Genomic DNA, 19,596 nt, shown 5'->3' with positions numbered 1-19,596 from the left:
AAGGAATTGGGCCGTCTTCCTTCCGTCTAGCCTTCCACATACAATCGTTCACGACCGATACCCAATCGATCTTTATTTTCTTTTTAATCACATGCATCAACAGAATGTCATCTCTTGACATCTGAGCATGGTTGTGCAACCTGGGTTTCAACATCCAAGCAATAATAAAAGAAATTAAACGAGAGTTCTTTTTCATACCTCCCGCCAAGAATTTCTCGTAGTTGGTGTTCAACGGGTTCCTTTGACAGTCCCGGAATGTAATCATTTCTTCAAAATCCCCAAAATTGAAGGGTTGGGGTTTCTCTTGTCCAATACCGATCAGACCCGCAACCGCCTTCAAAGTTGGCCCGTCCAACCGAATCATCTTTCCTTTCACCACCGATTGCATGATTCCTTCATTACTCGAGGCGAAACAGAGAAATAACCTGATTAACTCAGGATAATAGGGACCTTCCATTTCCAAAAACCTCTTCAGCTCCTGGTGCTCCAGAAGGGTTGGAAAACTGAAACCCTCATTCTTAAACCAATCAAGTTTAAGGGTCTTTGGAGGAATGATTCTCCGTCCGGCGTACCACTCAAAATAGTACTCTTGAGCTTTCTCATCAGCAAACCACTTAGTTAATTATCAGCTGCCCAGAGGGTAGAGGACGCTTGCTCCCCCTCACTTCAAGCTTCTTTGGTCTTTTGGATGAAGAAGCCATGGATGGGTCTTGAAGAAAATGAAGAAGATGAGAGATTTGAGAGAGTTAGGGTTTTGTGGGTTGAGAGAAAATGAGAGAATGAGAGAAGTTGGGAGAAGTGTTTTATGCCCTAGCACATTCTGGGTATAAGAGTAATGGGTGGTTTTAAAAGTTGGCGCGGAGATAACCGTTTAAAAATGCTTCAGGATTTTTTTAAGAGCAGTCCAGATAATCAATTATTTATGCAAATAACCGATTATTTGCATCAGTAGAATCCCTTAAAAACACAATCTGATATGGATAATCGATTATTTTAAGGATAATCGATTATAACAGAGGGTATTTTCTCCTAACACAACCCAGATAACTGATTATTTATAGAATAATCGATTATTCCAGTGGCCTTTCAAATTCCACTACTCAGATAATTGATTATTTCCCAAGACAATCGATTATTACAGTGACTCTTGAGTTTCTTCCCACCAGATAATCGATTATTGCCCAAATAATCGATTATTTCAGAGACTCTTGGAATTCTTCATGTTCCAGATAATCGATTATTACCCAAATAATCGATTATTTCCATGAGATTACTTAAGATAATCGATTATATCTTAAGATAATCGATTATTCCAGAGAAGTTTTGCTTCTCAGTAATTTTAACTTCTCAAATTTTACCGTCTTATTTGTCACTTTAAATACTCTCTTCCAAGCATCTCTAACTATCACTCTCAAAGCATAATCAATTTAAACATGATTCTTTGATTATTCCCAATTCAATTCTCAAATGGTTGAATCTTTCCCTTGGTAGAGGTTTTGTAAAAATATCAGCTAGTTGTTTGCTAGTTTCTACAAACTCTACAACACAATCATTCCTTTGCACATGATCTCTTAAAAAGTGGTGTCTTATCTCAATATGTTTTGTCCTAGAGTGCAAAATTGGATTCTTGGTCAGATTTATTGCACTAGTATTGTCACACCTCAAAGGAATTTTATTCAACTCAACTCCATAATCTTTTAATTGTTGTTTCATCCAAAGAATTTGAGCACAACAACTTCCAGCAGCTATATACTCAGCCTCAGCTGTACTCAAAGCAACACAAGCTTGCTTTTTGCTATGCCATGAAACAAGTGCACTCCCTAGTAAGTGACAAGTTCCACTTGTGCTCTTTCTATCTAGTCTACACCCAGCATAGTCTGAATCTGAGTAGCCTATCAGACTTAGTGAGACTCCCTTTGGATACCACAACCCCACATTGGTTGTACCTTTCAAATACTTAAGGATTCTCTTCACACTCTTCATATGAGATTCTTTAGGATTAGCTTGGAATCTTGCACATAGGCACACAACAAACATTATATCAGGCCTACTTGCTGTTAAGTACAAGAGTGATCCAATAATGCCTCTATACTTTGAACTATCAACAGCAATTCCTTTCTCATCTAAGTCAAGATTGCAATTGTTTGATATAGGTGTGGTAGCCTCCTTACACCCTTCCATACCAAAATTTTTCAGAAGTCCATTGCAATACTTGCTTTGACTTATGAATGTAGACCCCTAAAATTGTCCGGGTCGGAAATAAGACTCAAAGACTCTCGAAGACCGAAGGAAAGTCAGCCGGAAGGACTCCTGGAAGACCCTAGGATGATTCTTTGTAGGTCTAGAAGTCTTAGAGTGGCTTAGAATAAGGGTGTGCGAGGATTGGAGCTCAATACACCCTCCCAGAGGTTCAGTACGGCCATACTGAGCCATTTGAACTGCAATACGGCCGTAGTGAACTCAATACGGCCGTACTGTAGTTCAAAAACCCAGTACGGGCCGTATTGACCTCCCAGGCCGTATTGCGCCTCAATCCTATAAATAGGACGTCATTTGCACGTCATTCCACACTTTTTCCACACTTCTGGACCCTCGTGCTGAGTATTCTTGGGTTTTTGAGCTATTCTCTGCCCTAGAAGTCTCTCCGAGAGCCAATCCGATGAAGTTCTTGAGTCATGAGCCATTAGCTTGAGACTCGAACAAGTCGAAGGGAAATCTCTTTGATTTCCATAGTAAAAATTATCTTTAGGGAAAGGAGCGAGCGGACGTGTAGTGGGAAGGAGCGCCAAAAAGCCTCCTAAACTTCGTTTTGAATATATAAAAGCCCGCTTCGAAGGTTTCTTTCCAAATCCCTTCTTTTACCGCTTTTATTTATTGCTTTTTGATTGTTGCATTGCATGTTTAGAGTTTTCATCATGTAAATATTTTACTCATAATCGTTTCTAATAAATAGGGGTAATTTAGTAACTTTACACTATTATTTATGAAATAATCCGTCATAGGGAACCCGAAAGGGGCGTTGTGGGGTGCTAACACCTTCCTCGCACGTAACCGACTCCCTTACCCAACTCTGGTTGTAATGGCCGAAGTTGATTTGCGAAAATCAATTGCCTTATATCTTTTTCCAATGTTTTGAGTAAAACATTGGTGGCGACTCCAAGAACCCCTTCTTTTTGCGAAAACCACTAATCCATGGAGGGTCCCGCTTGGGATTAACATGGATTGGTGAGAGTCATTTAAACAAAATTGTTAGCTCGATGAGGTCTCAGTTTGAGAATAAGTCGTTCTAACAATCCACCATTTTTCAAAACTTAAAAAGAGTCCAACCATCGTCGCGAATGCCAAGGTCCGTTTCGGCGGGTGGCGACAATGAATATTCCATCATGCATTTGTTTGATTTGCAATCCTAAAAAGAATGTAAGCTCACCCATCATTGACATTTCAAATTCTCCTTGCATGGTTTTAGCAAATTCTTTACAAAGAGAGGTATTTGTGGATCCAAACACAATATCATCCACATATATTTGTACATACATTGTATCATTTTTAAATTTCTTGACAAACAATGTATTATCCACCTTTCCTCTTTTATAGTCATTCTCAATCAAAAATTTGCTCAACCTGTCATACCATGATCTAGGAGCTTGCTTCAAGCCATAGAGTGCCTTTTTGAGCTTGAACACATGATTAGGATTATTAAAGTCCACAAAGCCTGGTGGTTGTTCAACATACACTTCCTCTTGTATCAACCCATTGAGGAAAGCACTTTTCACATCCATTTGATAAAGCTTGAAATTCTTTATAGAGGAATAAGCAAGAAGTAATCTAATGGCTTCAATTCTTGATACAGGGGCAAAAGTCTCATCATAGTCAATCCCCTCTTCTTGGTTATACCCCTTAGCCACTAGTCTTGCCTTATTTCTTTGTATTATCCCAGATTCATCAAGCTTATTTCTGAAAACCCATTTGGTTCCAATAATTGGATAATCTTTTGGTAATGGCATTAAATCCCACACTTCATTTCTTTCAAACTGATTTAGTTCCTCTTGCATTGCTATTAACCAATGTTCATCTTTTAGTGCTTCATCAATGCTCTTAGGTTCAACTTGTGACACAAATGCCATAGTGTTGTAAATATTTTTAATAGCACTCCTAGTTGAAACTCCCTTACCAATATTTCCAATTATGTTATCCATTGATAAGTCTCTAGAAGTTCTCCATTCCTTAGGCAGTTGTTCACTTGTTTCCCTAGCTTTTTCATGTGACTTACTCTCCTTAGGTTCTTCATTTGGTTCATTCTCCAATAGGGATTGATCAAGCAACTCAGTTAAATCTTCAATTTCAGTTTGCCTAGTCTCTTGCTTATTTGACTCATCAAATACCACATGGACAGATTCTTCTACAACTAGAGTTCTCTTATTATAGATTCTATAAGCCTTACTATTTGTAGAGTATCCTAGAAAGATTACCTCATCAGCCTTTGCATCAAACTTTCCAAGTTGTTCTTTCCCATTATTCAGCACATAGCATTTACACCCAAACACTCTAAAATATGAAATGTTAGGCTTTTTTCCTTTGTAAATTTCATAGGGTGTTTTCTTTAATATAGGCCGAATCAGAACTTTGTTTAACACATGACAAGCAGTGTTGATAGCATCAGCCCAAAAATATTTTGGCAAGTTTGTTTCATTTAACATTGTTCTAGCAAGTTCTTCTAAGGACCTATTTTTCCTCTCAACAACCCCATTTTGTTGGTGTCCTAGGTGCTGAGAAATTATGGTTTATACCATGTTCCTCACAGAATTTTTGAAACATTATGTTTTGAAACTCACCTCCATGATCACTTCTTATAGAGGTGATGTTTGAACACTTCTCATTTTGAACAAGTTTTGCAAATTTTCTAAAGGCATTAAAAGCATCATTTTTGTTTGCAAGAAACATAACCCATGTATATCTTGAGTAGTCATCAACAATCACTAAACCATAGTAGTTTCCGCCTAGGCTCATGGTTCTTGAAGGACCAAACAAATCCATGTGAATTAATTGCAAAGGTCTAGTTGTGGAAATCTAATTTTTGCTTTTAAAGCTAGCCTTCACTTGCTTTCCCTTTTGACAAGCATCACATAGTTTGTCCTTTCCAAACTTGAGTTTAGGTAGACCAACCACTAATTCTTTCCTACACAGCTTATTCAAATGATCCATATGAATATGTGCAGCTCTCCTATTGTCGCCACCCGCCGAAACGGACCTTGGCATTCGCGACGATGGTCAGACTCTTTTTAAGTTTTGAAAAATGATGGATTGTTAGAATGACTTATTCTCAAACTGAGACCTCATCGAACTAACAATTTTATTAAATGATTCACCAATCCATGTTAATCCCAAGCGGGACCCTCCATGGATTAGTGGTTTTCGCAAAAAGAAGGGTTCTTGGAGTCGCCACCAATGTTTTACTCAAAACATTGGAAAAAGATATAAGGCAATTGATTTCATAAATCAACTTTGGCCATTACAACCAGAGTCGGGTAAGGGAGTCGGTTACGTGCGGGGAAGGTGTTAGCACCCCACAACGCCCCTTTCGGGTTCCCTATGACGGATTATTTCATAAATAACAGTGTAAAATTACTAAACTACCCCTATTTATTATAAACGGCTATGAATAAGATATCTACATGATGAATAAATTAAACATGCGATGCAACAATCAGAAAGCAGTAAAAGGAAGGATTTTGAAGAAGAAACCTTTGAAGCGTGCTTTTATATATTCAAATGTTAGGAGGCTTTTTGGCGCTCCCTCCCACTACACTCTCGCTCGCTCCTTCCCTAAAAATTAATCTTTACTATGGAAATCAAAAAGATTTCCCTTCGACTAGTTCGAATTCTCAAGCTAAATGCTCAGAACTCAAGAACTTCGTCGGATCGGCTCTCGGAGAGAATTCTAGGGCAGAACACTGCTCAAAAACCCCAGAATACTCAGCAAGAGGGTCCAGAAGTCTGGAAAAAGTGTGGAATGACGTCCAAATGACGTCCTATATATAAGAGTGAGGCGCAGTACGGCCTCTGACATCAATACGGCCCGTATTGAAGTTTTGAACTACAGTACGGCCGTATTGAATTCAGTACGGCCGTACTGAAGTTTCAAAAACTACAGTACGGCCGTATTGAATTCAGTACGGCCGTACTGAAGTTCAAAAACTTCAGTATGGCCGTATTGGCTTCAGTACGGCCGTATTGTAGTTCAAATTGTTCAGTACGGCCGTACTGAACTTCTAGGAGGCCGTATTGAGCTTCAATCCTTCCACAGCCTTATTTTAAGCTACTCTAAGACTTCTAAACCTACGAATAATCATCCTAGGGTCTTCCAGGGTCCTCCAGGAGTCCTTCCGGCTGACTTTCCTTTGGTCTTCGAGAGTCTTCGAGTCTTATTTCCAACCCGGACAATTTTAGGGGTCTACACCTATGCCAAAGCCATATATTTTCTTCTTGAGTTATTAGACACTTAGTACTTGAAATTGCTATTGAGTGTTCTAAGTCAAGCATGTATATATTGTCAATTCTTTTTCCTATGAATCTGATTTCTTTTGTCTTTTTATCACAAATCAAGCAACATGTATCATCAAATTCAATTTTAAAGCCTTTATCACTTAGTTGACTTATACTCAGCAAATTATGTTTCAAACCATCAACAAGCAAAACATTTTCAATCAATGTTTGAGAGGAGGGATTACCAACATTGCCATGGCCAAGAATTTTTCCCTCATTGTTGTCACCATAGGTAACATACCCTTCATTCTTCAATTTCAGGCTTGAGAATTTTGAAGGATCCACAGTCATATGCCTTGAGCAGCCACTATCAAGATACCAAAGTAGATTTTTGGCCCTCAAGCATTCCTACAACACAAATTCAGAGGAAAAATTTAGGTACCCATGTGAAGGGTCCTTGTTGGTTAGTTCTCAGCCTTTGACTCTTTTCAACTCAAACCATCTCTCCATTTGGAACTCCATATTTTCTAGAATAGCAGTTCCTAATTGTATGGCCTCTTTTACAGCAATAAAAACAAGTTGTTTGTCTAGAAAAGTTGCTTTTAAATTTTCTAAAATTTTGGTTTTTCACAAAAGCTACTTTCTTTGACTTAAATGGCATGCTCATGCTTTGGTTAAAACCAAGTCCACTCCTATCAAAAGTGTTTCTTTGTTTTCCCAAAAGAATGTTTAATTTGAATTTCCATTTGTGAACTTTGCAAGAGTTGATCTCAAATCATCATTTTCTTTTTCAAAAACTTTGCAATGTTCACAAGCATCTTTTGAGGAAGTGGAGTTTTCACAATGAGCTTCATTAAAGTTAAACATAGTTTGAAGATTTTCATGCTCATGCTTTAAATCCTCAAGCTCTTGTTCAGCTTTAATTAAGGCATTTTCATACCATTTCAGCTTGTTTTTCAGCTTTGAATTTAAGGCTCCTAATTTGACAGCTTCTTCATGGATTTGTATAAAAGCTTCTTGGAGTTGATCATAATCCGGATTTGATTCAAGGTCAGAGTCACTTACAATTGTGTCTTGTCCAGTTCCAGCCATCAAGCACAAGTTGTTCTCCTCACATTCGGATTCATCACTTGATGTGCTTGAGTCATTATCTTCCCAAGTGTAGACCCCTAAAATTGTCCGGGTCGGAAATAAAGCTTGAAGACTCTCGAAGACTGAAGGATAATCAGCCAGAAGGACTCCTCGAAGGCCCTAGGAGGGTTCTCTGTAGGTCCAGAGGTCTTAGAATAGCTCAAAATAAAGAAGTGGAGGGAAAAAGCCCAATACGGCCGTACTGAACTCAATACGGCCGTATTGAAGCTTCAATACGGCCATACTGAAGTCAGTACGACCGTATTGACACTTCAATACGACCGCGGCGAACTCAATACGGGCGTATTGAAATTTCTGAACTTCAATACGACCGTATTGAACTTCAATACGACCGTATTGAAGTTCAAAAATTTCAATACGGCCGTATTGCCCCTGTAGGCCGTATTGCGCCTATTCCCTATAAATATGACGTCAATTGGACGTCATTACACACTTTTCAACATAGTTTGAACCCTCTCCTTGAGTATTCTGGGGTTTTTGAGCAGTGTTCTGCCCTAGAAATCACTCGGAGAGTTGATCCGACGAAGTTCTTGAGCCCCGAGCCATTTTGCTTGAGGATCGAACCTAGTCGAGGGGAAATCTTTTTGATTCCCTTAGTTAAAATTTTGTTCTAGGAGAGCGAGTAGCGGGCTTGTAGAGCGTGGGAACGCCAAAACGCTTCCCAGTTCATTTTTTATAAAAAAGCACGCTTCAAGAGGTTTCCCTTCAATCCTTCCTTTTACTGCTTTCTGTGTGCATATTTAAACTGTCATCATGTAGATAGTCAATTCATGATTGTTTAGAATAAATAGGGGTAATTTAGTAATTTTATACTGTTCTTTTAAAAATAATCTGTCATAGGGAACCCGAAAGGGGCGCTGTGGGGTGCTAACACCTTCCCCACGCGTAACCGACTCCCTTACCCAACTCTGGTTGTAGTGGCCAAAGTTGATTTTTAAATCAATTGCCTTATCCCTTTTTCCAATGTTTTGAGTAAAACATTGGTGGCGACTCCACGAACCCTCCTTTTATGAAAACCACTAATCCATGAAGGGTCCCGCTTGGGATTAATATGGATTAGTGAGCCTCTTAATAAAATTGCTCGTTTGACGAGGTCTCAGTTTGAGAATAAGTCCTTCTAGCAATCCACATTTTTTAAACAAATAAACGAGTCCAACCATCCTTCGCGAATGCCGAAAGCCCGTTTCGGGCCGGTGGCGACAGATGGCGACTCCACTGGGGAAGCTTCGAGAGTCAGTCCCATTTAGTGACAGATTATTTTTAACAAATAATAGTTAAAATTACTTCATTACCCCTTGCTTGTATGATAACATGTTTATCTATTTGGCTTTAAATAACTGTTGTTTGTTTAAATTTCCGCAAATTGTTTGGAATAAATTGCACACAAACCTTTGCACACAACAGTTCCCTCTATACCCGGGGGCATGAGTGGTAATCCATAGGGAGTGGATGTTAGTACGGCCGGTTGATGGGTTTATAGGAGCCTATGAGACCGTTGTCGAAAAGCATCACTCAAGGTGATAACCATGAACTTGAGTCCGACGGTGCGTTGGAGCTTTCCATCGACCTACGACGAGAGGAATTGGGTCCCTATAATGGGGGCACCTTGGGGGCCTTTGACCAAGTGAGAACAGTTAGATCCTCCTTGAATATGCACTTTTCTGCAGGAGACCCCTACCTCGTAATTCGCTCGTGACTGTTCGTGGATGAGTGAATTGTCTGTGCATTGACTATGTGACATTGTATGAGCATACATTTGCATTCTTTAAACATACAACATTCCTAGTAAAATAAAAATAAATAGAAATAAGGATCTTCTAGTGCATGGTGTTGACATCTACCCTCATCACATTCATGTAGGCAGTTTCCCTTTTCACCCAAAAAATACAAAATACAAAAAATAATATTTACCCAAACCAAGCAATATCATGCATCATGTTAGGAAAATCCCAAGAAACATGATAATGCCTAGTTAAATAAACACTATGCATGCATATTCATCTCCATCATCTCATATCATGCATTTTACTGTAGATCATGGAGGGATCTAGGGGAGTGCAAGGGCAATTGAAGAAAGTGGACTTCTTATTATACCGTGCCGAGAGATTGGATCACCTCTGTACCTTGATGCCACGAGAGGCTCGTTTGGAGTTTGAAAAATCCTATGGACGAGTTCTCGACTTGATGAAGATTTGTGTAGATCCATCCTTTCTGAGAGCATTGGTCCACTTTTGGAGTCTCGATCTACATTGTTTCGAGTTCCCCCAGTTTGACCTAGTTCCTACTCTCGAGGAATACGAGCTCATGCTACGATGGCCCAAATCAGCTGGGGTCTATATCTTTCATGATAACCATGTGGCCGTGGAGAGAGTTGCCACTCAGGTCAAATTACCATCACGATCAGCTGCCTTGGTGGGGAACGGCAATGTTAAAGGTTGGAAGCTTGCTATGATTGAAGACCACCTTTCTTCCTTGGCTGGTGAGGGAGATTGGTTAGCTTTCAACAAGACTCTAGCATTAGCTGTATTTGGGATGATCCTTTTCCCCTTTTACGCTAACACAGTGGACCATGCTGCAATGGACGCTTTCTTCGCTTGGGACGTACACATGAAGAGTCCCGTGCCTGCCATTCTTGCCGACACCTTGCTCTCTGTTCATTTGTCTCAACAGAAGCAAGGGAAAACCATTCGATGCTGCACCTCCTTGCTGTATGTATGGGGCATTACACACTTCTATGCTTCTAGTCATATGGGGACCTTGCCCGATCCATTGAGGAGTTTCTCCAAGATCCCCGTACGCCGCCGATATGCTTCCGAGTGGAAGGAAGAGATGGAACAGTGGAACATTAGTCACTTCACATGGGTTTGCCCTTGGTTCCATCCGAGCCATATATTGACGAGATGCGGCAGTTATCCAAGCATACCATTGATGGGCCTCAGAGGTTGCATAGCCTACTCGCCTAAATTGGTTATGAGACAACTAATGAGGACCCAAATTATTCCTAATAAAGAGGAGCTTGGAGGGTCGTGTTTCTCCTATGATTCCGAACATCAAAGGGATATGCACTCTGTCATAAGAGCGTGGGAGAGACCAACCTATGAGGGAGATCTCGAACTTGGAAAGCCTCGGGTATCCGTCTCCATTGATTATGAGGAATGGAGGAGCAAGAGGGTGGTGCCTCAACCATCCACTTCTTGTGCAACCACAGCAACAAGGAAGGCATTGCAAGAACAAGTCGACGCCTTGACCAAAAAGCTGGAAATTATGGGAGCTCAAATGAGAGTTCTTGAAGAGAAAAATGAAGAATCCAGTTTTACTATTGACGGTCTTCAAAGGCAATGCAAGAAGAAAGACCACGAGATAGAGCGGCTCAAGGATGAGTGTGCTAACCTCAATGAGGAGACTACTCGGACATCCAAAATGCAAAAAATTGAACCGAGTAGTCAACTCCAAGAAGTCAACGCAAAGATAGCGCACCTGGAAGCCGAACATGCAAAGCAGGCACAGTTGATCAGGGACATGCAAGAGGACTTGCTATCGACTCGATCCGACGCACAGAAATGGCGGGAAGTCGCTCAACGACAAACCGCAAACCTTTCCGACTTCCGCAAAAAGGAAAGGGAAGGATTGGCACGAATGGCTAAACTCCAAGAGGAGAAGGATCGAGCCGAAGACGAGCTGAACGAGCTGCAGGCCATGATCAACTATCACATTCAGAAAGCGAAGGAGGCTCAGAAGACTTGTGATGATATGAGCCAAGCCATCCACTTGCAAGTTGAAGCAATGGCACGCCATGTTGAGGAAGCCGAAGAAGAATGGCAACGACGTATGAACCCGCCTGTGGGTTTCTACCGGCTTTTCTCTTTTTGTAAAAAATTGCTTCAAAGCATTGTATAAAAAGTTGTACACTTTCTTCAATGAATAAAATCGAATTCTTGAGATTTATCGCCTTTGCATCTCATTAGTCATTCATTTTGCATTTATCTCTCCTAGTAATTAATAATAAAGATTAATAAAAAGAAAGAATTAATCGATGTGTATGTTCAGAATGGATCGCACGCCATTTGTGATAAAATGCAAACCAACAACTACGCAAAGCAAACACACGACGACGCCGTTGTTGGTAGTCAAGATTGAAAAAGGGGAAGGCCCCACGCCGTTAAGGATTGTCGCTCCAAGACCTTTCCCTTACGAATCAAATAAGGCTGTGCCATGGATATACGACATCCATACTTCTACCGGCAGTGATATCTCCAACATCGCTGGACTTGGGGGCATGACTAGGAGTGGCAGGATCTACACTCCCGAAGATCTGCACGATAAAGCTCCCAAGAATAAAGGAAAAGAAAAGGAGAAAACCGAGGAAGATAGAGAATCCGAGGAGGAGACTGATGAGCTGTTAAAATTCATCAAACAAAGCGAGTACTCCATTGTGGATCAACTTCACAAGACACCAGCAAAGATCACTTTGTTGTCATTGATCCTAAGCTCCGAACCGCATCGGCAAGCTCTGTTGAAGGTCTTGAACGAGGCATATGTGTCGCATACCATCTCCCAAGACAAGTTTGAGGGAATTGTTAGCCACATCACGGCTAATGATCACCTCACTTTCACCGATGAAGAAATCCCCGCCGAGGGACCTAATCACAACAAACCCTTGCACATTTCTGTAAAGTGCAAGGAGTACCACATCGCAAAAGTCTTGGTGGATAACGGATCTTCCTTGAATGTGATGCCCAAAAGAACTTTTGATCAAGTGGCAATCAAGGGAGTCCAAATGCGCCCGAGCAACATGATCGTTCGAGCTTTCGACGGTTCTAAAAGAGAAGTGATGGGAGAGGTCAATCTTCCGATCCAAATTGGACCTACCATCTTCAACGTCGAATTCCAAGTGATGGATATTACTCCTGCATACAGCTGTCTCCTAGGCCGACCTTGGATTCATGATGCGAAAGCTGTACCCTCTACGCTCCACCAAAAAGTCAAATTCATTATGGGTGACAAACTGGTGACTGTACAAGCTGAAGATGACATACTCATCAGCAAGCCATCCAACATACCTTATGTGGATGCAGCAGAGGAAGCTTTGGAAACCGCCTTCCAAGCATTGGAAATTGCCAATGTTGAAACGTTTCCCCGAGAAATGAAGAAGGTAGCCCATATGCTCACAAAGAACGGATACTTGCCAGGACAAGGATTGGGCAAGTACTCCCAAGGAATCCCGGAGCTACCTATTATCAAGGACAATCCGGGGAAACAAGGGTTAGGATACAACCCTGTTAAAGATCAAAGAACGAAGAGGAATCAAGATCCTTCTCAACGTTCTTTAAGCCAGATCTTTAAGAAGGCTGGTTCACAAACATCAAGGCCAGTTGTCGTCATCAAGTGTCCTTTTCCTTCTAATAGGGATGTGTAAATTCAGTGACTATTAGAGATCACTCCTCGGGGACAGCCCGACCCCCGAGCCTCGATAGGGCACATGTTTCCATCACGATTATAATAAAATCATTCTTCATTAATTTCTTATTGATTCTTTTCTTGCTTACAATAAAATTCTAAACCACGTCATTTAACCCTGTTTGGATAAACATAAGTGAGGTTAAAATCGTCTTAATAATCAATAAACCCGCATCATTTTTATGTGGAAATGTGCATGACAGCTTGGAGCACCTTTTCTTGGCATCAATAAATGCCATCATGGATAAAGAAATCCTAAAGATAATAAGCTCGGCAGGAAACCCAAAAGGGGACTGCGCAAAATAAGAGCAAAAGACCCGCTAGGAATCCCACAAAAGGGTGACCTAGGCAAAAATTAGGGTTACAAAATAATGAACAAAAACAAAAGCCCGCTAAGACATCACAAATGGGCGTTTTAGGCAAAAGTTAGGGCCGTCAAAAAAGGAAAAACAAAATAAATCCATGATGGTACCATCAATCGAATTCAACAAGGGGCTCAAGAAAAGCTATCCAAGTTGTCAAAACACAATCATTAATAACGAAGATGTGCTTAACTTCATGAGTGTTTAATCGAACAAACCTAAACACAATAAGCCTGCCATTGGCCAGCCATTCTTACAAAATCCATTTTTCAAAAATAAAACAATCCCCTCTAAAACACAAACTTTTGAAAAATATACCTTTTCCTTCTTTTCTCTCTTGTCCCTAACGATTTTTGAATAATCTAGTGGAAACATGGAGATATAGTGGTCAATAAGAGGGTTGACACATCTTCTAAAGGAAGGGAGAATCATTTGGTTGATAACACCAAAAATCAAATACGCATCGTTCCTCGGTTACAGAAATCGGCAAAGCGCAGTCTGTATGGAGGAATGGCAAGATCCAAACAAAGAACGCATCGATTAATTCTTTTGAAAAACTGAATCAAATAGAATTAGGTGCATCTCATTTGCATACATGCATACAGATGATAGGTGTACTAGAAGATCGCTTATTCTCTGTTTATCTAAAAAAAAAAAAAAAAAAAAAAATCATAAAATCAGAAAAATCCAATACGCCCGTATTGGTATTAATACGGTCGTATTGGAGTTAACGTTAAGCACAACGTTTCAACTCCTATACGGGCGTATTAAAATCCAGTACGATTGTATTGAATCCCAATACGATCGTATTGAACCCAATACGGTCCGTATTGGTTGTAAATTTTGTACATCAACGGAAAGGCCAATACGGCCGTATTGAATCCAATACGGGCCGTATTGGCGGAATTTTGCCTATAAATAAAGGCTTCCCCTCCCTCATTTTGCATACCTTTCTTCATTCTCCACATTCCTTGCTTGTGAGTGCATTCCTAGAGAGATTATCGGAAATGGCGGAATCTTCTCGCAAAAGGCAGAGAGCCCCGGCCAGACGTGTGATGACAGACCGACACCGAGACCGGCTGCAGCTCATAGAGACATTCACCATCGAGCCGTCAAGAGTGCTCGACTTTGAGCTTCTCCAAGCAGTGGGCTTGGAGAACGATGTCAGGAACTACTTCGACGCCATAGGATGGGGATTTGTCCTTAATCCACCATCCCAGCTATATTTGACGGCCACGAAGGAGTTCTTGGCCACAGTCGGCGTCACGGAGTCGACTAACAGCTATGGGGAGGATGTTTGCGCGGTGGATTTCTGGATGAATGAAGGATACCGCACGTTGACGTTGGACGAGTTCAACGTCCAGGCAGGGTTTTTCAGCCGCACTGATCAGCTGGCCTTCCGAGATGCCATATGCGAGTGGCCTGATCAGTGGACTCCGGTTGAGATGTGGAGTTTGCTCACTGGCCGACGGGATTATCATTCAGGGGTGAAGGGCTCCCGGCTCCCGACTGCTCTTAGGATCTGTCACAAGATCCTCGCCAGTACCATTCATGGCAGGTCCAAGAGTCAGGAGTCGATTACACGACCGGATCTGCTGGCCTTATATTGCATGGCCACCGGCCGGAAGGCCAACCCTGGATATTTCTTCCTTGAGCACGTGAAGAAGTTTGGGATACGAGAGGGAGGAGAGTCCAGACAGGGGTACATCTTGGTTGCCCCACTCCTCTCACAGCTGGCGGAGACATGGGGATGTCCCGATGGTGCGGAGCCAGGGGCGTTGGCGCCAAAGTTGATTGGTGCCTCCACCCTGATTAACATGAAGATCATCGCTAGATCGCCAGGAGGGGGGTTTGTGCGAGTAGATGGCCTCGAGACCTTCGACGACCTCCTCAACAATCTCGACTTTGAGGGAGGCGACACCCCGCAGCCAGAGGCTAGCACGTCACGGTCGGACAGGGGATACTTTGACGCCCGCTTCGACACACTGCAGCAGAGCATCGACACGCGATTCGATGCTTTTCAGCATAGTGTCGGTACATGGCAGCAGAGTACCGATGCTCGACTAGATACCTTGGTGCAGGGGTTCGACAACCTCTCCGTCTGGATGCATCGCCGCTTCCCGGACTCGCCACAGGACCCGCCAGCAGAGGAGTGAAGACTGGCTTCTGTTTTAGTGCTTTTTCATGTACTAGTTTGGTTGGGCTTAGCCCCATTTCCCAAATTTTTCTTGTACAAATTCATTTTTAATGAAATTTGCCACTTTTGAATTCAAAATTCTCTAGCAATTTAAATTCTATACAGCAAAAGCCAAAAACATAAAGAAAAAGGCAAAATACAGAAAAAGCCAAAAAATAAAAAAGGCAAGGATACAGAAAATCCAACAACCAGTTTGCACAGAATAACTGAGCCTGGAGAGGCTTGCCGAAACAATACTCTTCATCCCCCACATCTCAGAATAATTGAGCCTGGAGAGGCTCGCAGAAATAATACTCCCCAGAGAAACCTCAACTCACGCTCTTGGACTCAAAATCCCCAGCAAGAGCTATCAAAGCAAGATCGACGACATTCCCAATGGAAGTACGATCACCCAAGCAGAATATCCAAGTCAAAGGACTTAAACTTCCTCAGTGAAGATAGCTCTCCAACTCAAGTGTCGAGTGAGGCTAAGCCTGTAGAGGCTTCCTAAATAATACTCTGGGATACATAAGATCCCCAAATCCCCAGTCGCCTACTCAAGAGGCATCCCTGCAGAAGGAGAGGAAAATAAAAATCAATAATCATTCCCCAAGTGGAATCTGGCTCTCAGCCAATCATTGAACGTCAAGCTAATACGCCTAACAGAAGAGGCTAATCAAAATCAACGACAAAATCCCCCAGTGGATAACAGCCTACACAGAGGCAGCAAAATCAAAAAAAAAAAAACCAAAAGAGACACCCGAACAAGGATAACCGGGATACTCCACCAACGTCGAAAGGACGTCAGCCAATCATAAGGCACCGCTCACATCAGAAAGAGCATCTTTGTGTCTGCACCCAAAGGAATCAGAAATTCCCCAGTAGGAACCAACTACGCAATGGAAAGTTGGGACACAAGAACCTATGAGTAACTGCACATCCCCTAGACGGATCCCTGCGTTATCCAGCCCTTAGTGGCACAAAATCAAAAAACAACTGTCGAAGCAGCATCGTGGACTGTGGAGACAAAATCATCACAAATCCCTGGAAAGGAGATATTCACGCTACCCCGTCGTCGCAAACACGGAGGTATGCAGCTTCCGGCTCGGACAATGAGCGAAGCTATCTCTGGAAAAAGGGTACTCACCGCTTACCGTTGTCATAAAGGTACTTAGCTTCCGGCTCGAACAAAGAGTGAAGCTAAGCCTGGAGAGACGGTACTTACAGCTTCCAGCTTGGGCAACAAGCAAAGCAAGGCCTGGAGAGGCAAAACTCACACTGCTTACCGTTGTCACAAGGGTACTTAGCTACCGGCTCGAACAAAGAGTGAAGTTAAGCCTGGAGAGACGGTACTTACAGCTTCCAGCTTGGGCAACAAGCAAAGCAAGGCCTGGAGAGGCAAAACTCACACTGCTTACCGTTGTCACAAGGGTACTTAACTTCCGGCTCGAACAAAGAGTGAAGTTAAGCCTGGAGAGGCGGTACTCAACCATCAGCGTCATCAGAGGCGCGTTGATGTCCAACTTCCGGCTCGGGCGTCGAGTGAAGTTGGCCTTGGAGAAGGTAAACTCAGCTACCGAGGATGTCAGAAGCGCCGAGGTATGCACCTACCTGGAGAGGCTACTCAACATTTTCCCACCGGAAGACGCTACAAGTCAGAAGGTCGGCACAATACCCGGACAATTGGGTCAACTCCTTTACTTGTCAGCCGATACACCAAGAGGCCGTCCGACTAAGTAAAGGGGGGCAGCTGTAGACCCCTAAAATTGTCCGGGTCGGAAATAAAGCTTGAAGACTCTCGAAGACTGAAGGATAATCAGCCAGAAGGACTCCTCGAAGGCCCTAGGAGGGTTCTCTGTAGGTCCAGAGGTCTTAGAATAGCTCAAAATAAAGAAGTGGAGGGAAAAAGCCCAATACGGTCGTACTGAACTCAATACGGCCATATTGAAGCTTCAATACGGCCATACTGAAGTCAGTACGACCGTATTGACACTTCAATACGACCGCGGCGAACTCAATACGGGCGTATTGAAATTTCTGAACTTCAATACGACCGTATTGAACTTCAATACGACCGTATTGAAGTTCAAAAATTTCAATACGGCCGTATTGCCCCTGTAGGCCGTATTGCGCCTATTCCCTATAAATATGACGTCAATTGGACGTCATTACACACTTTTCAACATAGTTTGAACCCTCTCCTTGAGTATTCTGGGGTTTTTGAGCAGTGTTCTGCCCTAGAAATCACTCGGAGAGTTGATCCGACGAAGTTCTTGAGCCCCGAGCCATTTTGCTTGAGGATCGAACCTAGTCGAGGGGAAATCTTTTTGATTCCCTTAGTTAAAATTTTGTTCTAGGAGAGCGAGTAGCGGGCTTGTAGAGCGTGGGAACGCCAAAACGCTTCCCAGTTCATTTTTTATAAAAAAGCACGCTTCAAGAGGTTTCCCTTCAATCCTTCCTTTTACTGCTTTCTGTGTGCATATTTAAACTGTCATCATGTAGATAGTCAATTCATGATTGTTTAGAATAAATAGGGGTAATTTAGTAATTTTATACTGTTCTTTTAAAAATAATCTGTCATAGGGAACCCGAAAGGGGCGCTGTGGGGTGCTAACACCTTCCCCACGCGTAACCGACTCCCTTACCCAACTCTGGTTGTAGTGGCCAAAGTTGATTTTTAAATCAATTGCCTTATCCCTTTTTCCAATGTTTTGAGTAAAACATTGGTGGCGACTCCACGAACCCTCCTTTTATGAAAACCACTAATCCATGAAGGGTCCCGCTTGGGATTAATATGGATTAGTGAGCCTCTTAATAAAATTGCTCGTTTGACGAGGTCTCAGTTTGAGAATAAGTCCTTCTAGCAATCCACATTTTTTAAACAAATAAACGAGTCCAACCATCCTTCGCGAATGCCGAAAGCCCGTTTCGGGCCGGTGGCGACACCAAGCAATGTAGGCTCTCTTCCCTTTTCCATTTTTCTTAAATTTCTTCTCCTCTTGTTGCTTCTTCAAGAGATTTGGACACTCAGCTTTCATGTGTCCCGGTTTTCCACATTCAAAGCAATTGAAGGAGGATGTGCTTGCTTCCTCTTTCTTGTTTGTCTTTTTATTGAATTTGTAGGGGGAATTCTTCTTTCTTCTCATGAACTTTCTGAACTTCTTCACCAGCAAATTGAAGTTCTCGGTTTCCGAATCATCAGAGCTTGTTTCTTCACACACCTCTTTACCTTTGGCAGATTTCAAGGCTTTTAATGACACTCCTTTACCTTTCTTATCTTGCTGCTCATGTTCATCAAATATGTGCAGCTTTTGCTCATGCTCTCTCAGCTTCCCAAAGAGAGTGGCTAATGTCAAGGAGGTCAAATCCTTTGATTCTTCAATGGCTGTCACCTTTTCTTGCCAAGATCTGTCCAAGCATTGCAGCACTTTTAAATTCAGCTCTTCCTTCTCAAATTTCCTGCCAAGGTCAACAAGGTGATTTATCAAGTGTGTAAATCTCTTTTGAAAGTCAGAAATAGATTCACCATTTTGCATTCTAAACAGCTCATATTCTCTAATGAGAGTATGCTTTCTTGATCTCTTCACATCACTTGTTCCTTCATGAGTGACTTGCAAAGTGTCCCACATTTCTTTAGTAGATATGCATTGTGAGATTCTAAAAAATTCATCAATAGACAATGCAGATGTTATGATGTTTTTGGCTCTCTTATCATGTTGGGCTCTTTTCCTTTCCTCATCACTCCATTCACTCTAATGTTTTTCCTTAAGCTCACCATCATCATCTTTTTTCATAGGGATATAGGGTCCATTTTCTATAGCATCCCATACAGCAATATCAATAGCTTCTATGAAAATTCTCATCCTAATTTTCCAATAGACATAGTTTTCACCATTGAAAACAGGAGGTCTATGAATAGACACACCCTCACCATAGGGTAGGTTGTTGTTGGCCATTTTTGAAATC

Source organism: Cajanus cajan, chromosome 8 (genome assembly GCF_000230855.2).
Source record: "Cajanus cajan strain Asha chromosome 8, NIPB_CcT2T_4, whole genome shotgun sequence".
NCBI lineage: Eukaryota > Viridiplantae > Streptophyta > Magnoliopsida > Fabales > Fabaceae > Cajanus > Cajanus cajan.
This window is presented reverse-complemented; position numbering follows the sequence as displayed.